Raw genomic sequence first — 10,922 nt, 5'->3', positions numbered from 1 at the left:
CCCCCCTTAACTTTTCTTCAGATCGCCCTGATTCCTCTCCTGAAGCCCTGTAATAATGATTAGCCCTTCATTTCAATGAACTAGTTCACTCGTTTGTTTTTTGATGTGTGTGTAAATATGTGCCAGTGTATTACTTTATTGCTTTCTGAGACATTCCCATCATGCTTGTTTAGAACGGCTATGATGATCTAACCTAAGCCGCCCGTGTAGAAGGATGGCACAGAATGGGCCGTACATGAGGGGAACAGCAGTGACATTTGCAATGTTAAAACTGTCTTTTTAGAGTTGTTTGGGAACATCTCATCCACTGCTTGGGAGATACTTCCTCTTTTTATAGATGGAGAGTTTCACAGAGCAGATGTGAGCTGCTTCATTGGCGGTGAGGAGGTTTTCCAATCAGCTGCACTGTCCTCATCATTCTAGTCTTTTCTCTTGTTAAAGTGAGCATTCTGTTTGAAAACCCTCATGATAAAGCTTACACAAAGTGAGATTTCTGTTTTATGGTAAGCATTTCCAAACAGTTTGACAATGGAGAAGACTTCACTGGTTGGTTTGAGGATTGTACATCTGATTCAATTCCCTACCTTGATCAAGTGCAGTGGACAATTGCTCTGCTGAACTATCCAATGGGAGGCACGTGGGAGGGTCTCCACACAGTGGATGAGACAGTCCCAAACAGGGATGACTACATCTTGGAGCCATTGTGGCTCTAGAGGATGCCAGTACTGGCTTAAGTCACTGCTCCAGAGTCTGTACAGAGTTCCAGAGTCCAACACACTGCCAACACAGGGCACAAACAAATACACTATTTTCCCTTGAATGATAAAACAGTTTAAAGCAGTGAAGCTCTGAACAGACAGTAACATATGAGCTCCCAGGCTGGACAGGAAGATCAGTCTGACATATAGATATATATATATATAAAAGTATATGATCATATTCTCACTTCTACAGTCAAGTATTTACAAAAGAGATCAATGCCAACCAATTTGACATGTACACAACCACTACAGTACATTTATGGGAACACAGATGTTAATCAACCTCAAAATGTTTCAATTTTAAGCGTCCATAGCTTTCTAATTCTTCCCGGGCTTCCTCTCATGCACAAGCACTGATGTGGTGGAGAGAGGACCAGATGTAAGACACTTGAGTTGTCCATTACAGCTACAGGGGGCTCGGTATATATATGTGTGTGAATGTGAGTATGGCTGTAAACGGGTGAGAACAAAAAGCCTAAAGACATTTCTGATACATGGTCACATTACATTCTGTGGCTGCACAGCAATCACCAGACATTGAACTTTGTAGTGGAAAATGTAGTCATTTTTGTCATTCTGTGTGTGTGTGTGTGTGTGTGTGTGTATGTATGTGAGTTTGTGTGTGTGTGTCTATGCAGTATCCACTAGCTAATGCAGCCTCATGTATCGGTGTTAAAAAACCTGTCCAATACCTGTGTTAGAATTAAGATTTACTCTGTAATGAAAAATGTGAAAGTAAAACTATGCCATATATCCGACATGACGCCTCCTGTCTTCACTGTGGCTCTGATTCATGATGACAGTACAGCACATGTACAGTGTGCGCTCATTAAAACTGCAGGAGTCAGACCTCAGACATCTTAAAGTCTGTGTAAAATAAGAATAAATATGTGTTCTGAGTTTGACATGTCACAGAAAAGTGTGTTGTTAACCACCCTGCCAAATTTGTATGATTAAAAAAAATCACCAAATATATGAGGGACCTTCACCCAAGGCAGTCATGCATATTCATGAGGAGAGTTGCATCATCGATACCAAACAACAATAGAATCATAAACTTGAATCTGATTATTTTAACTCTAAAATGTTTATCATATTTCAGGAAAAACATAAACAGCATAACAGCTGTTTTGTGTGTGTTTTTGTGTTTTATTGGTCATTCTGATTAAAAAGGTCCATTGAATCAACATTTAAACACTGACAGACTCATTTTCATCTTTATAGTCCAGCTGTAGCAGTCTGCTGTACGGATCCTCTCATCAAGTCATCTGTCAGTGGGTGCTGTGTTTAAATATAGTCAGTGATGACATGCAGCATCATATTAATACAAGAGCAAGCATCATAGCAGCTTCCTGATGGCTCCTGTGAGTTTTTAGCTTGCAGAGCTTCACAGAGGCTATGGAGGAAATGAAGAATATGACCTCTAGGTAATGTAACCCTGGTGTTCTGTCACAGTCTAAACATGCATGCCTGCTGAATAGGTGTGGATGGTTGGGTTAGGGTTAGGGTTAGGGTTAGGGTTAGGGTTAGGGTTAGGGTTGGATTTACTGAAAAGTGGGAGAAAACACCAGCAATGTACTTTGGTTGGTGGACTGAAGTGTTGGATTATTCTTATGTTGTGCTTTTGTTCTTATTGTGATTTTGTTGAATTTAAATAAGGCAAGAAAGCTTATATATAATCCCACCCAACTCACCAAAGCTCCCTGTGTATTATCACATGTAGATTTCCACATGAAGCAAGTCTACATCCAGTTGTACTATTCTGAAATATGTCAGAGAAGAGAAGGTAGATATCACACACAGAGGAGAAATGACAAATATAAAAGTGTTCCTTGTGCCAGATTGTCCCAGATAATGTGATTATTCTAATGTGGGACAGTTCAGGCTGAAAACTGGGACAGTTACTGGAAGGCTGAAAGGTCTAAATCACCTTCATTCATACTATTAAAACTTCTCTGGTCAGTAACACTCAACGCCAAAAGACATGCTCACATTTGGTCATTTCAGTGATTCATGCTTTTGCTCTTACTAATATGGTCATGTATTACATTATATTTCAGTAAGTAAGTACAACCTGCCTGGAGAACTAAATAAATGAAGCATGACAAGAGTAAGAGCCCTGAATATATGTCAGTATTGCACATTTAATGTGCTTAAATGCATATTTCACCAATTCAACAACATATATGACTGTCTAACATTATTAAACCAGCCGCCCCACATTTCAAACTGCATCCTCTAAAGTGGGACAATGAACAATTGACTGAAATTTAAAAATATATATATATTATAGCATGAATATATCATAAAGATGTAAATACTTAATACTAAATGACTCTAAATCTTTTGTCACTGACCTTTGACTGTACTATAAGTACTTCCTGTTCTGTGTTCATATGATTATGAACGATCATCACTGACTGTATGTAAACACACCACCCTGTGACAGATGAGTTGGATGAGAGGATCAGTTCAGCAGACTGCTACAACTGGATAATAAACATGTCAAACGTTGATTTAATGGAACCTTTTAATCAGAAGGACCAATAAATGACTTTAGATTTACACAATCTACTGGTTTCTTGTCCTGGACCTACTGCTCTCTCTCTCTCTCTCTCTCTCTCTCTCTCTCTCTCTCTCTCGTTCTTTCTCTCTCTCTAAACATGATAAACATTATACAGTTAAAATAATCAGATTCTTCAAGTCTTTTCTTTTCTTTTCTTTTCTTTTAAATGAATAATATAATTAAATAATAAAATTATAATAGGCTACTGCAACCTTTTTCTAAAATATTAGGAGCTGTTCGGTATCGATGATGCAACTCTCCTCATGAATATGCATGACTGCCTTGAGTGAAGGTCCCTCATTGGCCACAACCAGAAAATACACGTTAATGTGTCATTTATTAGTATAAGTAATATGACACGTGACACTGTTTCTCCCATATAGCGCATTTTAATGGAGTGTAAACATGACATTTTTAAAACAGTATTTGCTCTAAATGCCTGGCTGCTATGCATCATCATCATCATCATCATCGGTGAAGTCGTGTTATTTCAATATATGACACCCCAGGTTTAATATGACTACAGTCCCATTTATATGCATATCTGAGAAGAATAGACAGATGCGTTTGAGCTGAGTTGTCCCACATTACACAAGCAGCTCACCCTCTGCTGCACAGCTGACAGCAAAATAAATAAACAGGCCTGCATGTGACGTCCTAAGCAGCACTGCGCATACTCTTTTCGGGAGAGAAATAATGATGTCATCTTTTAATGTTTTGTTGTAAATAGAAATGTGTGTGGGTTATTTTGATTGTAGGAGCAGCAGAACAGAAATATAACAGATTGTATCTTAAATTACCTAAATATCTTCAGGCTGTGTGTATACTACAGTGTGTGTATGTGTGTGTGTGTGTGTGTGTGTGTGTGTGTGTGTATACAGTGTGCAGGTGGGAGTGGTGCAGAGATATACACACTGCAGAACAAGTCTAAATGTGTAAGCAGTATCTGTATTGAATCATTCAGATCTGGACAAAGGGTAAAAAGTCCAGCTGGTTTTTTTTAACATTGCACATTGATGATGAGCAGTGACTCTGAGCTGGATGGAGGCTGACACCAGGCTGTTTCTACTCCATCTCTGCTGAGCGGGGCGCTAATACAACCGAGCTGCGTCTGCGCGTGTGGAAGTCCAGCAAAGCGCTGATTGGCTGCAGATGACATCATCCAGTCTCAGATCTATTGTTGGAAAGAGGATGAGCTCATCGTTTAGAAGCCAGTCTGTGAGAGCAGAGTGAGGACAGAGGACTCAGTAGCAGCAGCAGCAGCAGCAGAAGAAGAAGAGGACAGACTGTTTATCTGAAAGCAGCAGTGGACACAAAGCTTCTGGACTACCGCTAAAAAAAAAAGAAGTTAGAGAGAACATTAAGTGAGTAGCAGCTTTTAAATAAGCAACATCAGCATTTTCTGGGAGAAAAACAACTATAGCTACTTATATGCGAAAACATCATCATTTTAATAACATACAGCTTATTTTGCAGCTGAAACATTATCCAGATGTTTCTATCTCTTTACTGTGTTCCTGCGTTCAGCAACATCTGATCAACATTTTGGGGTTTGGGTTTTCACAACTTAGTGTGATGTCATCAAAGTTGTGAGAAAACGATGTCGTCAGGTGATAAATATGGTCCTTGTTGTGCTGCAGACATGGTTTGGTCCCGAGAGAGTGAGACGGAGCGGCCCCCGATGTCCGTCATCCTGCCGCGGCTCTACCTGGGAGCAGAGAGCGACGTGACGCAGGTGGGGAGGACAGTAGTGGAGGAGGAGAAGGAGGAGGAGAAGGAGGAGGAAAGTCTGTCCATATCTTTCACACAAGGAAAAGTAGCAATGCAACTATGCAAGCTTAAAAACTCCATTGCATGTAAAATACTTGATTTATTTGTAATGATCAGCATGCTGCAATCTCAGAGTTTTTGACTTATGCATGAATGTATTAGTTGCATTTTACTTCAATATGTATATGATGTATTATGAAATGTAGCCAAGTAGAAGTAGGCTATAAAGTATCATGAGATTACATACTCCGGTGATGTACAAGTATTTCAGAACTGTGCTAAAGTTCAATACTTTCCATCAGTGTGGTATACTAGTTTCTGATCTTTCTGTAATATGAGCATGGCAGTAGACTGAATACAATCACTTCACTTCACCAAGAGATTCACACAAAAGATCCTAAATGAGGTGAAAGTGTAGAAAAACAAGCAGCTTTCTTTCTTATAGAAAGAGCAAAGATATAACTATTGCCCTCTGTGCATGTGTGTTTGTGTGTGTGTGTGTGTGTGTGTGTGTGTGTGTGTGTGTGTGTGTGTTTGTGTGTGTGTGTGTGTGTGTGTGTGTGTGTGTGTGTTTGTGTGTTTGTGTGTGTGTGTGTGTGTGTGTGTGTGTGTGTGTGTGTGTAGGACGGGCTGGCTTCGATGGGTATATCCTATGTGCTGAGCGTGAGCCGCTGCAGCCCCCAGCCCTCCTTCCTCCCCTGCTCCAGATACCTTCGCATCCCCATTGATGACTCCCTGTGGGACGACCTGCTGCCCTGGATCCCACAGGCTTTTAACTTCATTGGTCAGTCTCACCATCAATACAGTATGGCTGCAGAAATAGATGTTTTGTAGATGTATTTCTATTATCCAACATACACTGATCATATTGGTGTAAACAGCTGATCTGATGAATAGTAAGCTTGTCTCTCACTGTGCTGTGTGTTCAGATGCAGCCATGTCCTCTGGTGCCTCGGTGCTGGTTCACTGTGCAGCAGGGATCTCTCGTTCCCCGGCTCTGGCTGTAGCTTACATCATGTACAGCCTGGGAATGGACCTGGACCAAGCCTACAGGTACTGCTGCTGGAGCTCAGCTGTGCTCTCACTCATCATATTTGTCAGTGTGATCAAAAGGATGTCTATTTTGATCCTAGTGTCTAAGGATATTAATAGACCTGTTAAATAGGCCACATTTGCACACCTAGACATAAAGTATATAATTAGACATATTTATGTAATGTTAAACAACTTATCAGATGCATTTGTAAATGGCTACTGATTCTACCCTGCAGTGTTGCAGTGTGACGATTGGCTAATTCAGTCATATGACCAGCAGCTTGCAGGGTTGTTCCAGCCTGTGATTGGTCGCTCATTTGTACCCTCCAATATATAAAAAGCCTGCCAGTTTATATTTGTAAATGATTGAAAAACTGGAATAGAAGTCAGTTACATGAAAAAAAATGGTTTGTACTTTTCTACATGGTCAGAAGTGGTGCACAGTTGCAGGTGAATACATCCATCAGTGTTTGTTTTACCTTTTAGTTTAAATGCTTCAGTACATTTACTCTCAGGGTTCAACAGTACAGAAATAACTGCCTGGCTAGCAATCAGCTTTTGATTGTCATAGTTGCCATAATATAATTTAAATGATGAAAGAATAATCTGATAAAAGCCTGACCTCTGAGTATCATGGCTCTGAAAAGTGTATCTTGTGGCTTTGTGGAGGATGACAGCTGCAGTCAGCCTGTATTCACTGTAGTTATAAACTGACTGACATAAAAGCATTTTTTTTAAAAACCAAACAACATCTATAGAAAGTTCTTCTTTTGTCCACCTGAATGTTCCACATCTGAGTGGTTGAATAAAAATAAATCTGCTTCTTTTAAGGAATCTTTAAACAGATTTGAAAAATATGTTTTAACAAACTCCTAATTCTGAACTGCCTCCAATTCAGAACTGGACCCAATACCCAATAGTGTTGTCTTATTTCAAAAAATATCAAGGACTAAACAGATGATCATATGAATTTGATTGAACTTTTTAAAAATCTCCTTATATACAGCTATCCAAAGCTTTTTTTTAATTTAATTTAATTTTTTTATTGATGTTTTGGTCAGACAAATACAAAACCACAACTGTTACATTATGAAAGTTACATGAATAAGAGTTACATTGTGTCTTTTTTCAGTATCTGCCCAGTCTTTTGTTTTCACAAACAGAAAAACAAATAACAATAAAATATAAAGCAGTTTGCCGTCCAGCAACAACATACAACTCAAGCCAGACCTCCAGCACAAAACATAGATCACATTATACTATAATGAATTATTATCATACCAATAAAGGAAATGTGAGTATTTTGGACACAGTTACAGTTAACAGTCCATCCATTCATTCTCTATACTGCTCATCCTGGGCTAGAAAAAAGGCAAAACAATGAATGTCCTGATATTGTGTGACTGCATTAGATCAGTCTAGAATATCAACCTGAGTCACAATGTGAGCTGTGGCAGACAAACACACTTACCCACATCCTGTCTGTCCCCTTATAAGGTTTGTGAAAGAGCGCCGACCATCTATTTCCCCAAACTTCAACTTCCTGGGTCAGCTGCAGCACTTTCAGGGTACTCTGAACCAGAAAGCCCCCGCTGGAGACCTCCTCATCCAGCAGATAGACAATCACCTGCCCTCCATCAATAACAGCGTCAACCACACTCCCACCAGTCATAGCATGAATCAATCCAACAGTGTCATCAGTGAATCAGCAGAGGTTAAGCAGACACACAGAGAGAATTTCTACCACACAGACAAAACACAGCAGAGACATTCACACTCGGATGGAAGTGGAAACCAGCAGCTTTCTTTGAAGCTTCAGACTCTTAATTTGACTCTCAATCATAATCAGCAGGAAGTCCAAACGTCGCTCAAGGCTTCAGCTCCGAGCCACTGCGAGCCAGTCAAATCACCAAAGCCCACACAACTACAACTCCCAGCAGGCTCTGCTTCCCTATTAGAGAAACGTAAAAGCCTCAGCCTCTCTTTGACCCCTTTGGGAATCCACCCTCCCTTTCCAGCGAGCAGCAGCCAGGACGCGATGAGCACCGCTACTTCCAAAACTGTCCACAAGAGGGAGACAGGAGAGAGGTTAGAGGCAAAGACAGCAGGTAACGGTGGCTCATGCAGGCAGGTAGAGGACACCCACAGAGAGCAGCAGAGGCCCCCCCACAGCAAGTGCAGCACGGCTGAGGTGAAGGAGCAAGGCCTGCTGTCACCGCTCACATTCACCCTCAACAAGCTGCTGGGCTGGGGGGAGAGGGTGCTGCTAGGAGGGGTGTTTGTCCACCCTGTGAGGATGGGACAGCCAGCACTGCCATATAGGTGCTGAGGCGGGGGGGGAGGGGGGTGGGGGGGGGGGCTGCTGGAGGAGCTGATGTTCAGGAAGCTCAGCGTGTCTGTTTGTGTGTCCGTTTCTGTGCATGTTTTGTCAAAAAGGAACTGAAACACACATGTGATGTACATACATTTATTTATTTATTTATTTATTTATTTATCTATTGCAGAGCTGAATATAAGAACTATACTTGGGTATAAATCTCTACACAAAATGCATCTTGGTTATTTCATATTGACACTGGTCAGTTTATCTTGTCATTTGAAAGATGACATTATTTTAAAAGATTTTTGAAACTATGGTTTGAAATGTATTGACTGATTAAAGATGACATTTCAACTGTTTCTTATTGCCTTTTTCTTTAGTGTGGGGCTTCAGTTCAGAGCAGGACTTTTCAGCACTGTTATCTAGTTTTTTAGGTCTTATCAAACTCATGAGAATAAGAAATTAGACAGAGTGTCACAGGTTTAGACCAGGACTTTTTGTAGAGTTCTCCTGATTTGATTGAGTTTCCATTGATGAATTACATAGTCATTCTTAAACAGCAACACCATGTTAGGATACTTCATTCATGCATTACAGACATTAGGGCTAGGCCATATGGGCAGAATAAAATATCACAATATTTCTGACCAAATACCACAATATTGTAGGGATGACTATCATAATCATAATCAAATGTGTTGTCATTATACAGGTATTACAACTAAATTAGAGGCAATGCCTTAAAGTGCACATGAAAACATACATTCAGTCCAGTGTAATAATATAAATAATAAATGAAAAATAAATAAATGAATATTGCAGTTGCAGCAGCAGAGGGTTAGTGCTATTGGTGCTTTTTGATAATGATGATATAATGACTACTGTAAGTGGATAAAGGCAGATAATAAAACAGTCTGTTAAACTTAGAAAATGACATTTTTACTGTAATGCAGCCTTTAAAACTAGGAAAAGACTCAACTTATTCCCTATCACCATATTATGATATTCAAAATCTAAGATCATATCAATAAAATATCATGATGTTGATATAATATTGATTTATTGCCCAGCCATACATGAAATAGTGTAGAAATATGGATCAATGAGTATAAAACATAAATGACTGAATAGAGAGGAAGGTTGAATGTTTTGCAAGGACACATGAATGGATGAAAATATTAAAGTGCAAAAGTAATGAAGGATTGTGGGATAATGTAAGTTACAGAGTGAGGGAAAACACTGTTGCCAGGTGATACTTCTATTTGTATAACACTATAGGGACTGACATTTAAATCATAATTCAGAGGGACTTCTAATATTGTCAATAGCAGGTTTAGAAGCAGTGATAAGATGCTCAACCGTTTCTAACAGGTGATCTGGCTTTGTGGGAGTTAACAGAAGTACTATAAGAAAACATGTTTACAGCTTACATCAAGACATCAACTCCTCCACATCAACTAGAGGAGGTTAACCCTTACATGCTGTTTATATTCAGACCTTTCACAGTAAGATGTCCTCTCATAATTAGTCTCTAAATCTCTGGACTGCCAATATATTGTTCATTCATAAATACCTCATCAGTCATTAATAAATGATAGAGCAGAGAGTTTAATCTTTAAGATGTAATTAGATAGTGGAGAAAAAAACATTCACAATCACAATGTTATGTAAAACAGGATTTCAATGAACTTTGTTGAATGTGAAGAATGCAACAACATGTTTGAATAGTGATTTTTGAATAAATATGGTCAAATCTTTCCTGGAACACCATTTATGTTCAAAAATTGCCACACAAATATTAAACAAAAGCTACAATAACAAGTAAAATATTTCCATGTTTGTATTTTCTGGGTCAAAAAAGTAGAACAAGTCAAAACATTTCAGGCCACAAAAATGGAGTTCAAGGTGTTTTTACTGCTCTTATTTATAACAGTGGGTAAAAATTGACCTCAGTGACAATGTTAGATGTGAAGATTGGTAACAATTTCTATAAAGCCTGTGACCACAATGTAGTTCTTATTTTTATTACTAACCCATAAGATCATGAAAAGAACATAAAAGAAGATAGTTTAATCAAAATACTTAGTAAATAAAGGGTTAGAATTCAATATTAATTACAACCGTTCACTTGATTTAGCATGAAAGGTTTTTTAAGGTGGAAACTCAAAAAGGTGGATGCGGATTCCATAAATCATGCTGGGATAACGGCAGTTATGTAGTTAATAGACTATGATGACTATGACTGTTGGAAAGAAATGTGCTGGCACGGATCCAGAGAGGAAGGTGAGGAGTGTTGCCTTCAGGGCACACATTTTCAAAGCAGGTATTCCACGTTTCCATTCGAATACAATGTCGTGGCGCTGTGGAGAGATAAAGCTACCGTTCAACAATGATTTACAACATTTATCAAGTTAACTAGAAAGACGTTGTTTTCTTATCAAACAAGCTGTGCTGTAAAGTTAGGCTACAT

Source organism: Scomber japonicus, chromosome 18, assembly GCF_027409825.1.
Source record: "Scomber japonicus isolate fScoJap1 chromosome 18, fScoJap1.pri, whole genome shotgun sequence".
Taxonomy (NCBI): domain Eukaryota; kingdom Metazoa; phylum Chordata; class Actinopteri; order Scombriformes; family Scombridae; genus Scomber; species Scomber japonicus.
Note: the sequence above shows the minus strand (reverse complement) of the source record.